At 38.1% G+C, this 15,468-nt stretch overlaps 2 long non-coding RNA genes across 2 annotated transcripts; both read left to right on the top strand.

The window, feature by feature from the left end:
- The first annotated feature begins 1,033 nt into the window (after positions 1–1,033).
- Positions 1,034–2,419, top strand: LOC145033473 (uncharacterized). Its single transcript, XR_013677574.1, has 2 exons — positions 1,034–1,307; positions 2,257–2,419. It is a non-coding gene; the product is annotated as an uncharacterized LOC145033473 (long non-coding RNA).
- Positions 2,420–7,651: 5,232 nt separating this feature from the next.
- On the top strand, positions 7,652–9,037 carry LOC145033472 (uncharacterized). The gene is made up of 2 exons (XR_013677573.1): positions 7,652–7,925; positions 8,875–9,037. It is a non-coding gene; the product is annotated as an uncharacterized LOC145033472 (long non-coding RNA).
- Positions 9,038–15,468: the final 6,431 nt, after the last annotated feature.

Here is a 15,468-nt window from a genome sequence, read left to right as displayed (position 1 = left end):
AATTGGTTAGTATATATGGGTGTTGGCCTCCCTTTCAGTATCTGTAACAACAGCAAAAATTAGGTCAAAATTTAAAATTTTATAAAACCATAATTAAGTATACTAAGTGGTAGATATTGTAACAAGGTTTTCATACATATAAAGAACACTAAAATCCGAGTTATAACGAAGAAGTTATGACCATTCTAAGTTTCCCGACAAAAACCGGCAATACGAAGTTACGTAAAAACGCAAAGTTTCAACAAAACACTTTTTGACCTTAGGTGTCTAAATGAAAGTCATAGATATCGTCAAACCGTAACCATACATAAAAAGAACGCTCAAGTCGGACATCATTTGAAGTCAATTGGGTTAATATTCGCAAATGGGAGTCATAAATGATGAAATTGTAGAAATTCTAAAGAGATAAATGCGAAGGTGATAAATGCGAAGGTGATAAATGCGAAAGTGATAAATGCGAAGGGATGCGAAGGGTGTAAGAATGAAGATGCGAAGTATTTCACAGTAGAATGCGAATTGGGGAAGAAAACAGAAGATTTCAAATATTGTCCCTGAAGTTTCGCATTTTTGGAAATCAATACTCAACTTCGCAAATGGGAGTCATAAATGATGAAATTGTAGAAATTCTAAAGAGATAAATGCGAAGTGATAAATGCGAAGGTGATAAATGCGAAAGTGATAAATGCGAAGGGATGCGAAGGGTGTAAGAATGAAGATGCGAAGTATTTCACAGTAGAATGCGAATTGGGGAAGAAAACATAAGATTTCAAATATTGTCCCTGAAGTTTCGCATTTTTGGAAATCAATACTCAACTTCGCAAATGGGAGTCATAAATGATGAAATTGTAGAAATTCTAAAGAGATAAATGCGAAGGTGATAAATGCGAAGGTGATAAATGCGAAGGGATGCGAAGGGTGTAAGAATGAAAATGCGAAGTGCACGAACCCAGGGACACGTCCCATCCGACCCGCGTGCCAGCGACACGTCCCATCCGACCCGCGTGCCAGCGACACGTCCCATCCGACCCGCGAACCCAGGAACCCGTCCCATCAGACTCGCGTACCAAGGCTGACCAGCCTCCCTATAAAAGGGCATGCGAAGGCTTCCGAAAAGGGGGCTCATTCTCTCTCATTTTTCTTGCGTATTTCCTCATTTTCCGTGCTCGTACTACCACGAAGCCCTGGTCACTTCGTGCAAGATCTGAAGGTCGATTTTCTCCCGAGAAATCCCGAGATTTCCGAGGAAAAATCCATTTCCCGAGACGAAACTCTACCGTTTTTCCATCTCGCTATCTTCAAGTTGTCAAGTGAGTTCATACCCCTTTTTAACACACTTTAAATACATCTTTAAATACTTTTACAACTCTTTTAGGGGGGGGAATACAAGTAAACATACGGTTATTATCGTGCATTAGACTTATACGAGGAGTATAATGATCTTCGTTGTTAAAACATTTTATACATTCTAAAAACTTATGATTTCGGTTTATCAAATCATTGTGTGAAAGGTTAAACTTTGCATACAAAACTATCATGTTAATATATACTAAATTGAGAATCCATGAGGCGCGCACATCTTCCAACTTTACTTTTCTTTATTAGAAAGTACTGCAGTAAGGCCTGTTTATAACCAGAATCTCCCGCGACGAGAACGTGTCAAATGTGTATAGATCTATACGGGAAGTCATGATCCCGCACCCTGACTGTTAGCTACAGTCCGTCTTTTGGGGTGACAGTTGTCATAGCAATGCGACGCCTGAAGAACGTCGTTACAGGCATATTATGTTTAGTATGGTTATAAAAACTCATCGGATATACAATTATTATGATATTAAGTTATGATGAACGAGTGGTTATTAAAACTATTCTTCATCCAACCGGTTCGATCTTCACGTAGTTTTATTATATATAAAACTATGACACATTTACGAGAAACGTGGTTTCTTACAATTTTCGGTCTTAGAGACTGGTATTATGTGCGAGGAAAAATAAAAGTGTTTCCTGCATACAAACAAAATAGGAAAAGAAGGGATTTTTCCGGTGCAATCATTTACAACTTATAAACATATATGGGATTTTCTGGAACTAATGCATTCATTTTCAACACCACAAATCACAACTCTTTACATGTTGAAGCACTACGTTTACTGGAAAACATACACCTATTTTGGAATGGCATCCAATTTTTCTAAACAACTTATGGACTCACCAACTTAATTGTTGACACTTTTTCTTTGAAATAACTTGTATTCTCAGGAAATCGCTAAGCAGGTTGGGATTCAACTTTTGGGATTAACGCGCTGGCATTAATTACTTCATTCTAATTGAAGTTTATGTACCTTTATTTTTAACATGTAATGAATACAACTATGTAAACATTTAGCAACTTATTATATATGGTGGTGTGTACTTTCCTTTCTATGAACTGTTATGATATTGAACATGACGTCCTCCGCCCCCGAACGTTTCCGCCGTTCTGGTTTGGGGGTGTGACAGATTGGTATCAGAGCATTGTTTATAGTGAATTAAGTATATCAACCCATAAAAGATATACTAACTATAAATACATAAGGGATTAAAAATACTCTGACCAAGAGTCTATACTTTAAATAGTAAAATATTTAAGTAGGTATACGTGCTGCATTCATACTAAAATCAGTGTCACTAGGACAATACAAAAGAATTACGATTGTTGGACAACACAAGTGGGCTTAGAGACATATGGTCAAAACTGGGAAGATATAGCCTGATCGCCTATATTATCCGAGAGTTGACTAGCATGTGCCTAAGTTTAAGTGTGTGGTTGCAACAATGCTAAAACCTTACCAACCCTACCACAAAGAGAACAATAGAACCTAACAATAAATTTAAAAATACTATAGGTGTATTTTGGTGTTACTATGATTACTTTATACTTGAGAATTAAAACGGGATCTTCATTACTAAATTGATAGTTGCTAAGTGGATACACTAAGGCTGCATGTAATTAGGATGTTATAGACTTAGAATCTATGATAATTTTGCCTTACCCCTATTCTGTGTGAATTTGGAATTAAGGTTACTTATTCGAAGGTCTATCATATTTAGATTACACATAGCTGGTATGCACTTCACAAATAGCGATGTAACTGATGAAGGTTTTCTACATAATTATCTAGATAGTTTGTCTAATAATTTTCCACTTACCCTAAATTCTCGCATAGAAATCACAGTTGGACTCCATCCCCTTGACAACCAGTATCTTTCGAATGAAGTTATAGCTGGTTGGTTTGGAGAAGAACCATAGAACGATCATCCTATGGGATGACCACCGTGATGAAGGCTTTTCTTACGATGCTAAATCCGAACTAGAGTTTGAGAACCTACCCCGAGCAGCTCCCTTTCCAATTCCTAACCCTCGTCCGACTCTTCATGGCCCGACGCCTGATTCGGTGGAATGCTTGGAACCATAGAGCCAAGGACAAGATCAGCCTATGCTATTTAATGGCGACCGAAGTTTTTACGACTTGAGCAATGAGGACTTAGCAGATATAGTCTTGCCAATCTTGGTCCGCAGAGTGGCCCAAAATGAGATTCAAGGCAGGTCAGCCCAACATCAGATTGCCGAAGTTGTCACCGATGCGAGGATGCATACCCTCCACACCATTCATCTAGAAGATGCCCACGAGAGATCAGAGAGAAACCATGAAATCCTGTTGCAAACACTAGCTGGATCACGAGCCGAAGGCTAAGAGCTCCAAGTACGCCAGATGGTGTGCGAAAGACACCTACTTGACATGGAACGTCAATTGGTTGAACTAAGAGTTCACCAGAGGGATGACCGTCGCCGTAGTGGACGCTTTACTTTATTTCCCTTATAAAAAGAAATCGTGTTCTTCTGTTTATGCCCGATGTGGCATTTTCTATGAAATTATCTTGTTCCGTAAGTACTTTAGCTAGGTCTTTATGCTGTCAGGAACTATCTTCTATGGATATGATGTAAGACCTTTACAAGGTCATTTTCCCGAATCTTTAACATCGTGAATATCAAAAATATTGACAGCCGGCTAACTTTTGGCATCATTCCTCATACAAGTACTTTTATCTTACTTTCATTGGAGTCTATCTGAATCATACTTTAGTCAAGTCATTGGACTAAGGTAATTTATTTCAAGAGACACTTCCAAGTCTCTTTCAGTGGTTGGATCTCGTTATTCACCAACCCACGATACCTCAACTTGTACAACAAACGTCTTGAGAACATTCTACGAACTTACCTCTATTCATTACTAGGACTGCATCATAGGGATGTAGGTCAAACCTTCGCGAACATACTCTCATTCTGTACTAGGACTGCATCATAGAGATGTAGGTCAAACTTTTGAGAACATCGTGGTACTCTTAACATGAACAATCTAAGTACATCAGGGTCAACCAGAATCGCTTACAAATCTTTACCCTTTTATGTTACAGAATCATGTCGCCAAAGAAAAACGAACAACCCATCAACCAAGCACCAACCCTCCAGATCGATGCAACTACCGTTCAAGCTGCAGTCTCGGCTGCTGTGTCAGCTTTTCTGACCCACCTTCATGCTAACAATGCGAATGGTAGCGGGATTAGTAACAACAGTTCCAATCCAAGTAACAATCAAGTACCACAGCGAACGACAAGCTACCATGACACCCCAATTTCCAAGACAAAGAGAAACAAACGAAAGTTTTGGGATAGGATGAAGGACAAATCGCGTAAAGGGACGAACAAGAAACAACCACGAGTAACGACCTCCACAACTACGGTATCTATACCTCCTACTACCGTCCCTTCAGAAACACCAGTTGTCCCTAACCCAGCCCGAAAATATGCTGGAAACCTCCCAAATTGCATCAAATGTAATTATCACCACTTTGGACCTTGTCGGGGGAAGCAGTGCTCAAACTGCAACAAAAAGAGGCACACCAAACGTTACCGCAAGAGTCTATCAAAACCGATCAACAACCCGCCCAACGCCGATGGAAATCCGACTTGCCATCACTGTGGTGAGTATGGGCACTATAAAAGAGATTGCTCGAAAAAGGAAAGAACCTACGTTCCCATAACTCCTACCCGACGTTTCACTTCCACCACCAATATGGGTACTGTCCATATATGTCACCAATGCGGTGAAATTGGACACCTCCAGAAGGATTGCCCGATAACGCAGAACTCTGGCGCAGACGGGAAGATTCTCAGAATCACAGCTGCAGGAGAGCCTGCTCAAGAACCACGTTAATATAATTAAGGTGTTTCGTTGTAACAGACGTATAAACTATCTAGGACTAGTGCAACTAGAGTCTTACCTTTTGCGAGATCCTGTCAGTAAATGAATTCTCGTGCTGCGTATACTTGTCTTTTGTAGTATATCTTATTCGCAGCAATAGTCTAGTGGTAAACCTAAAGTACTGTAACTCTGTTCGTGGTTGCACGGTTGTGTTTTGTCTGTAAACGTCTTATGTTTAATTCTAATGTCTATAAAGTTTTTGTATGATTCCGACATTATCATACAATCAGATTCCATTTGATCGACGCGAAAACAACTTCACACGTACGTCCCTATCTTCTAGATCACTTTTCCAGGAGTACCTCTTAGTTATTGTTTCTCATCCTTTCCGAAGAAAAATTCAACAAACCGCCCCGAAGTACCACTCGTACAACACGTCAAGTTCAATCCAAAGACCCATACGGTTGATCTATTGTTGAAGAATGTATACATAAGGGTAGTATATAATCAAGGTTCTACAGGTTTAGAATTGATGATTCCACTCTAACTTCTTTTCCTCGTTGGGATGTGAGCTTAAAGAAGAATCATTTATTCGACTACCTTTTCAATCTTAATTATATACGACTCGTATACGCAAAACTGAAATTGATGAACCAGGTATGAGTTCTAAGATGAACTTCAAGATGGAGACTACTTAAGAAGACTACGAGTGATCATGCTGCCATGCGAGTAAACTTAGAAGCCCAATGCGTATCCTTTCTGTCGATTGGGACAAGAAAGTCAGATAGAACAAAAGTACCTACCATTTTTCCTTAGGTCATGAGCAATCATACTTTAGTTTAGATCTTCACGTCACCTAATCAACCACAAGGTTTTGACTTCATAATCAGTACGAATTGGTTTTGTTCTTATACAAGAGGAAAGGTCACTACCTATACCTCAAAACAACTTAAGACACAGGGAGCTAACTATACAACACATGATCTTGAGTCAGGAGCAATGATAATCGCTCTGAAGATCTGGAGGCACTACTTGTAGGGTACAAGGTGTATTAATTTCACAGTCCACAAAACACCCAACATATCATTTAGAAATACCACGCTTACAACAAGTCAAATCCAAGCTCAAAAACTAGCAGTGAATCCAACCATGAATTTCAAAACATAGCTGCCCTAATTCATCGAGTGAATATGCTAACAGTTAGAAGAACATAAGTAAATAAAACCAAAACCGCACGATCCCGATCGGTCGAAGTGATAGGTGGAGTAATGAAAGTCCGCTGAAATACACACATTAGGATCTAGATTCATAAAGGAACAAGAGGAACAAATGGACCATAAGCACTCACGCCTGCCTGCAAAAATTGGAGTCCCAGTCAAAATGCGAATTTCGGGACGAAATTCTCTCTAACGAGGGGATAATGTAACAACAGCAAAAATTAGGTCAAAATTTAAAATTTTATAAAACCATAATTAAGTATACTAAGTGGTAGATATTGTAACAAGGTTTTCATACATATAAAGAACACTAAAATCCGAGTTATAACGAAGAAGTTATGACCATTCTAAGTTTCCCGACAAAAACCGGCAATACGAAGTTACGTAAAAACGCAAAGTTTCAACAAAACACTTTTTGACCTTAGGTGTCTAAATGAAAGTCATAGATATCGTCAAACCGTAACCATACATAAAAAGAACGCTCAAGTCGGACATCATTTGAAGTCAATTGGGTTAATATTCGCAAATGGGAGTCATAAATGATGAAATTGTAGAAATTCTAAAGAGATAAATGCGAAGGTGATAAATGCGAAGGTGATAAATGCGAAAGTGATAAATGCGAAGGGATGCGAAGGGTGTAAGAATGAAGATGCGAAGTATTTCACAGTAGAATGCGAATTGGGGAAGAAAACAGAAGATTTCAAATATTGTCCCTGAAGTTTCGCATTTTTGGAAATCAATACTCAACTTCGCAAATGGGAGTCATAAATGATGAAATTGTAGAAATTCTAAAGAGATAAATGCGAAGTGATAAATGCGAAGGTGATAAATGCGAAAGTGATAAATGCGAAGGGATGCGAAGGGTGTAAGAATGAAGATGCGAAGTATTTCACAGTAGAATGCGAATTGGGGAAGAAAACATAAGATTTCAAATATTGTCCCTGAAGTTTCGCATTTTTGGAAATCAATACTCAACTTCGCAAATGGGAGTCATAAATGATGAAATTGTAGAAATTCTAAAGAGATAAATGCGAAGGTGATAAATGCGAAGGTGATAAATGCGAAGGGATGCGAAGGGTGTAAGAATGAAAATGCGAAGTGCACGAACCCAGGGACACGTCCCATCCGACCCGCGTGCCAGCGACACGTCCCATCCGACCCGCGTGCCAGCGACACGTCCCATCCGACCCGCGAACCCAGGAACCCGTCCCATCAGACTCGCGTACCAAGGCTGACCAGCCTCCCTATAAAAGGGCATGCGAAGGCTTCCGAAAAGGGGGCTCATTCTCTCTCATTTTTCTTGCGTATTTCCTCATTTTCCGTGCTCGTACTACCACGAAGCCCTGGTCACTTCGTGCAAGATCTGAAGGTCGATTTTCTCCCGAGAAATCCCGAGATTTCCGAGGAAAAATCCATTTCCCGAGACGAAACTCTACCGTTTTTCCATCTCGCTATCTTCAAGTTGTCAAGTGAGTTCATACCCCTTTTTAACACACTTTAAATACATCTTTAAATACTTTTACAACTCTTTTAGGGGGGGGAATACAAGTAAACATACGGTTATTATCGTGCATTAGACTTATACGAGGAGTATAATGATCTTCGTTGTTAAAACATTTTATACATTCTAAAAACTTATGATTTCGGTTTATCAAATCATTGTGTGAAAGGTTAAACTTTGCATACAAAACTATCATGTTAATATATACTAAATTGAGAATCCATGAGGCGCGCACATCTTCCAACTTTACTTTTCTTTATTAGAAAGTACTGCAGTAAGGCCTGTTTATAACCAGAATCTCCCGCGACGAGAACGTGTCAAATGTGTATAGATCTATACGGGAAGTCATGATCCCGCACCCTGACTGTTAGCTACAGTCCGTCTTTTGGGGTGACAGTTGTCATAGCAATGCGACGCCTGAAGAACGTCGTTACAGGCATATTATGTTTAGTATGGTTATAAAAACTCATCGGATATACAATTATTATGATATTAAGTTATGATGAACGAGTGGTTATTAAAACTATTCTTCATCCAACCGGTTCGATCTTCACGTAGTTTTATTATATATAAAACTATGACACATTTACGAGAAACGTGGTTTCTTACAATTTTCGGTCTTAGAGACTGGTATTATGTGCGAGGAAAAATAAAAGTGTTTCCTGCATACAAACAAAATAGGAAAAGAAGGGATTTTTCCGGTGCAATCATTTACAACTTATAAACATATATGGGATTTTCTGGAACTAATGCATTCATTTTCAACACCACAAATCACAACTCTTTACATGTTGAAGCACTACGTTTACTGGAAAACATACACCTATTTTGGAATGGCATCCAATTTTTCTAAACAACTTATGGACTCACCAACTTAATTGTTGACACTTTTTCTTTGAAATAACTTGTATTCTCAGGAAATCGCTAAGCAGGTTGGGATTCAACTTTTGGGATTAACGCGCTGGCATTAATTACTTCATTCTAATTGAAGTTTATGTACCTTTATTTTTAACATGTAATGAATACAACTATGTAAACATTTAGCAACTTATTATATATGGTGGTGTGTACTTTCCTTTCTATGAACTGTTATGATATTGAACATGACGTCCTCCGCCCCCGAACGTTTCCGCCGTTCTGGTTTGGGGGTGTGACAGTATCTTTCAACCGGTAACTGCCTAGTATATCTGGGTGCTGAACTCCCCTTCGGTATCTTTCAATCGGTAACCGGGGACTATTTCACCCCTACCACTACCACATAATAACATAACACATATATCATAAACTGTCTGACGTAATTGGGTACTAACTACCCCTTCGGTCCTTTCGACTGGTACTGGAGTCTAACCTACCCCCTCCTATCACATAATAGATAGCAACATACCAGATAATTATCACAAAGACAATCATCTAACAAACAACTCCTACTAGTGGGCCGACATTGTGGCCTTAGACCCACTTCTACTGGAAGGTAACTCACCTCACACTACTGAAGTCTTGTAGACCTAATCCCAGCTGCTGGATGACAGATTCTCAAACTGTCAATATCAAACATCACCCAATTAATAATTGGGTTCCAACACATGTCCATAAGTCCATGTTGGGGTAAAAGACTGCTTTACCCCTATATGGGCTTGATTCAAGCCCAAGGCGCAATCCAAAGGCCCAAAAGTTAACTATGAGTCAAAGCTCAACACATGGCCCAATTTTCCAAATTGGTCCCAAACCTTTATAAGGTCTTACCATAAGGCCAAATGTGGGTCCTGATAAGTCCAAGCCCATAAATCTAATATTAGGGTTTTCTAAACCCTAATTAGGCTTTCCAACCCCATATTAGCCCAATAGGCCCAATAGTTAGGTCTTTTGATCAATTAGGGTTCATTAGGCCCATTAGTCACATGTTTGGGCTTTTAGGCCATTTAGAGATTTATTGGGCCCATTAGGATTTCATTGGACCCATTAGGTTTTATTAGGCCTATTAGGGTTTTAGTCCCTTTGTCCAAACATCCCAAACGAGTCACAATGCAAATGAGGCACACCACCACCCGACATGGCGGCCGGTGGTGGTTTTGAGTTTCTTTCCATTATTCATATTTTTTGTTACAATTTACAAAGCTTTAATCCTAAAAATAAATACACACTAAAACATAAACACAGACACAACCACCCTTGTGGTGCCCGGTGGTGGTGGATGGCGGTAGCCACCACCCTATAGTGGCAGTGATGCCATTTCCGAGAACTTCAGCCATACACACACACTCACCAACTAAAACATGCACATCTTCACTTCTTTGCTCGAGAAGGGAAGCCAACTAACCATTTGGTGGCATAAGGCGGTGGTAGTGGTGATTTTACGATGACAGCCACCACCTTACGGTGGTAGCGGTGATTCCTTTTGGCTTCCAATCACGCAGTAACACAACACAGGCAAAGCACACACACCTATACGTGAAATAAATCACACAACACTGCCATGAACAGATGCGAACCGACAATCCACACCCGACAAAGGAACGCAGCCACAACCTTCTTGGTGATGAGTAATAGTTGGAGGCGACAACAGTAAGGCAGCGATGAGCGTAGGCTTAGGTAGCAGAAGAAGGGACATGACGGGAGTGTGCGAACCACCTAAGAACAACAATAGCACCCACGTACCACGCTTTTCCCGGTCTCATCGAATCTTCGTCTTCGTCGGCGACGGAACAGGGTGGTGCTCTGGTGATCCTTTAGTGGTGGCGAAGAGGTGACGGCTGGAAGGGTGGAGAAGATATGGTGGTGGCTTAGTTGTTATTAGGGTTAGGGTTAGGAACACTTCATGTATATATATATATATATATATATATATATATATATATATATATATATATATATATATATATATATATATATATATATATATATATATATATAACTTACATACCGTTTTGACACTTCTAGCCCCTCCCATCCATAATCTTTTGAAAAGAAATCTACAAATTACCATTTCAACCATGCCCCTTGAATACCTTTGCAAAATAAGTCCGGATTTTACTAAACGACCCCCATCTTCTAAAATATTTACAAAACGAATCCAAAATTTACCTTTTTAACCCCCAACTTTCAATTATGACATATTCAGTCTTCCCTTCTCTTTTTCTTCCAAATTAAGCCCTAATAATTACCACGGAGCCCATACCTTCCTAAATATTTACAAGATAAGTTTCAAATTTACACTTTAACTCACGAATAATCCAAATTATAACTTTTGGCTCCCAAAACCAACGTTATACTAAATATTATGGATTTTTAGGTCAGGATTCATTTATTAATCTTTATCTAATTATTTACATAAGAAACCGGGTGTTACATTTTATGTATTATGTATTTCTATATATTTTTACGTATTTATGTATTTTTTAAGTTTTTTGTATAGATGTTTATGTATTATTATGAATTTTAAATGTATAACCGTATTATTTTTATGTATTTATGTATTTTTTTACTTCAAGACGTTTTCACCATTTCATCCAATTCCCACGGCTTCTTCAAATATGTCTAAATGGTTTTCCTACATACCTACATAATTTATGTTTTTTCATTCGCTTATCTTGAAATTAAATATCAAATTAAAAATCTAAATAATAATTTATGCAAATATGAAAACTTCTAAAATTATGAAATTATATGTGTTATAATGCATAATCATAGCCTAATCTTAATATTGTAAATAGTTCGGGTAAAAGGGTTGAAAATCCGTTGATCCAGTGGATAAGGGTCTGAGTTTAATTATTCAAAACACTGTGAGTTATGGGTCGGGTATGGACTAGCATTTTAAAATTGCTTAATGGGTTTGGATCAAAGCTAGTCCACTCCAAACTCGTTCCATTGTCAGGTCTAATTAAAATTGATAAAAAAATAAAAGAAAGAATAGACGAATTTGATAGGAATCATGGCAATGGATTCAACTAGGGATGTTAACGGGGGTAAACAGGACGGGGAGTGCATCCCCCGCCTCTGCCCCCGAAATTTCCTCGTTCCCCCCGTCCCTGGCCCCGCCCGCGAAATGTCTAGCCTTCCTACCCCCGCCCCCGCCCCTGAATTCCCCTTACTTAGGGATGTCAAAAAGTCTCGTGGGGGCCCCATCCCGGGGGATTTTTTTTTTAAATCGGGGGCGGGGGCAAGGTTAACTCCCATTTTAATTTCGGGGGCGAGGGTGGGGGTAGGCAATCTCGTCCCGAAAACCCTATGGGGACCCTGTTTATAAATTACACAAATATTTACACATATTAATTATATAAATATAATAAACAATAACATGATTTTGAGCTTCCAAAAATCATTAATAAACATGTTTTTAAGTTGTTAGTATAGTGTTTTTAAGATGTCATAACTTTTTTTATTTTCTAAAATGTAAAGTTTTGCTATAAATAATTATTTGTTACCTAAGAAATAACTTCTTTTAACCTAAATAACAACTTCTTGTAGTCCAAAAAAAGACAGCCCAAATCAATCGGGGGCGGGGGAACGGGGGTGGGGGTGGGGGTATTAAAGGGGATTCGGGGGCGAGGGCAGGGGTAGGAAGGCTGCACATTTCGGGGGCGGGGGCGGGGACGGGGGAACGAGGAGATTTCAGGGGAAGGGGTGGGGGATGCACTCTCCGTCCCGTTTGCCTCCATTGACATCCCTACCCTTATTACCCCATCCCCGCCACCGTTCCCCATCCACCGATTGATTTTGGGCTGACATTTTTTTGGCTAAAAGAAATTGTTGTTTGGGCTAAAGGAAATTATTTCTTACGTAACAAATAATTATTATGGCAGGATTTTACATGTTAAAAATAATAAAGTTATGGCATCTTAAAAACATTATACTAACAACTTAAAAACTTGTTTTTTGTTTGAATTCTGAAAGCTCAAAACCATGTTATTGTTTATTTTATATATATAATTTTTTAACGGGGTCCCCATGGGGTTTGGGGATGAGATTGCCCACCCCCGACATTAAAACGGGGGTTAGCCTTGCCTCTGCCCCCGTCCCCACCCCCGGTTTTTTTAGTAAATACCCCCAAACGAATGCCCCCCCCCCCCCCCCCCCGAAACGGGGTTCCATGGGGCTTTTTGACATCCCTAGATTCAATTGATGATCATCGATTCATGTATGCTTTTTTTAAATTTATATAGTTTTGTTGAGAGTGATTATAGGTTTGTAGCAAGGAAGCGCATGATCAACTTTGTTCTTAGGATTTTGAAGGGAAGGGTAATTTGGTATATTTTTTATTTTTATTTTATTTTAATGATTCCGATATAGAAAAAATGCTTATGAAATATATATATATATATATAATTTGGGTATGATATTTTAAAGGGAAACATACAAAAAAAAAAAAAACCATTTATTCACTAACATTCTAAAAATCCCTTACATTTTTGTTTATATGCAAAAAAAAAAAAAACTCTTATATTTTCAGTTACCTTTAACATTAACTCAAATATATGGGTTTTTTTTTTATAAAGAAATTATAGATTGTTTTGTGAGATGACATTTATCTTCTCCGTTTTTAGGTTGACATGAAAACGTAAATAAGTGACGTTGCCACTTGTCTAATGTAGAATGTGATGAATATACCATTTACTCAACTATCATTTTGTTTATACATGAAATATGATTCCTTAGCAATCCGAATTCGAATTGAGAAGTATTATGAGATGATGCCAATTCCGAAGTAAAGACCTCTCTAAGATGCATCCTTAAGTCAATTCAAGGTTTGAGTTTTCAAACCTTGTCTGCACAGATCGTTCTTGCTTTCACACATTTACTCAAGCAAAAATAAGTGACGTCGTTTATTTTTTTTTCCATGTCAACCTAAAAACAAACAAGATAAATGTAATGACACAAAACAATCGGTAATTTCTTAATTTTTTTTTTGATATTTTGGTAAGTCTAAAAGGTAAATGAAAATATAAGAGTTTTTTCATTGTGCAAATAAAATGTAAGGGTTTCCTGAACACTCATAAGTAAATGGTTGAATTTTTCTGCATTTTGTCCTATTTTAAACGATTAAGAATAATAAATTTTATATTTTAATTTTAGTTCGGACAAATATGATATTTTGAGTTTAATAAGAGCATATACAAAATTTATACAACTTAATCAATGATTTTGTTCCTTTTGTATTGCAAAACAAATTTTTATTAGTATTGATATATATATATATATATATATATATATATATATATATATATATATTTGTAATTTTTTTTTAATTTATTGTTATCTAAGATTGTAGATCTTATCTTATAATATGATATGTGATATAGATACAAGCTTAATTCCTAACAAAATGAGCACAAGGGGACCACTGATGGTGTATTCTAGAAGGGACAGAAGTGTAAATCCAGAAAGTGGCTATGGTGGTTAAGGAGAGAGAAGCGAATAAAAGGAGAGGGGAATAATTTGTTTTGATTGTCATGTTATTTGGAGGGTGTTTGGGAGTGCTTTTTTAACTAGAAAAGTGCTTATTTGTTTATAGTGGTGGTAAAAAAAGTATTTTAAAAAGTATTTGGATAAGCTTTTACAGTGAAAAAGTGAAAAAGTCAATAAGTTAAAAAGTGTCTGGCTTAAAAAGTGTCTTTTGAAGTTATTTTGGCTGAAAAACCATAAGCAGTTTCAAAAAGTCACGTTTTCCATGCTTATTAAAAAGTGCTTATTGAAGCTTATGGAAAAACCATTCTGAAAAGTGCTTTTGATTTTGCCAAACACTTTTTTTTTTTTTTTTGCTAGATTTTCAAAAAACCAATAAACAAATGAGCTATTTTCAACCGCAATCCCAAACACCCCCGTTATGCTTTGTATTGGCTCCTGAGCTTTGTTGCTCTGTGAAAGAGGGACCACTCCCTGGACAATCTTGTGATTGATTTTGATTACGTTTTTTTTTTATCAATTACAGTTATCTCTCCTCTTCAATTCATTATTGTTTACATCATTCTTTTCTCTACGTTTGTGTTCATTCTTTATCATTGGTCCGACCTGCTATGCTCTACCTTGAGTTAACAATGGTTCAACCAACTGTGGAAACACGTTCTCAGGCTTCACGTTTGGATCACCATGAGGAGCAGATTTCCCAATTACAAGCCGATTTGACAGCGATGCAAGCCAAAATGGACAGGGAACAGAAGGAAATGGGGGAATTCGAACATACATGATGAATTGGATTAAGAAGCAAGACAAAGCTTCGGAACCTGGTATTGGTGGATCGTCCGGTGGTTCTTCTTGTATGGGTCATGATACTCTATTTCCACAATCCTCCGGGATTATCAATTCCGCTTTTGGTGGTGGTTCGATTCCACCTTCAGGCGGGTCTGGTAACTCTTTCGGTAGGTTCCCATGGGCGGTGAAAAAGGTTAAATTACTGGAGTTTTATGGTTTCGATCCTTAAGTTTGGATTCAGAAGGCCAATCTCTTCTTCGACATCAATGGTACCGATCCTTCTCTTCGTATTCGATTGGCTCAACTCAGCATGACTGGCGTCGCAC

Source organism: Lactuca saligna, chromosome 3 (assembly GCF_052625555.1).
Source record: "Lactuca saligna cultivar CGN05327 chromosome 3, ASM5262555v1, whole genome shotgun sequence".
Lineage (NCBI taxonomy): Eukaryota > Viridiplantae > Streptophyta > Magnoliopsida > Asterales > Asteraceae > Lactuca > Lactuca saligna.
Note: the sequence above shows the minus strand (reverse complement) of the source record. Positions and strands in the feature narration are given on the sequence as shown.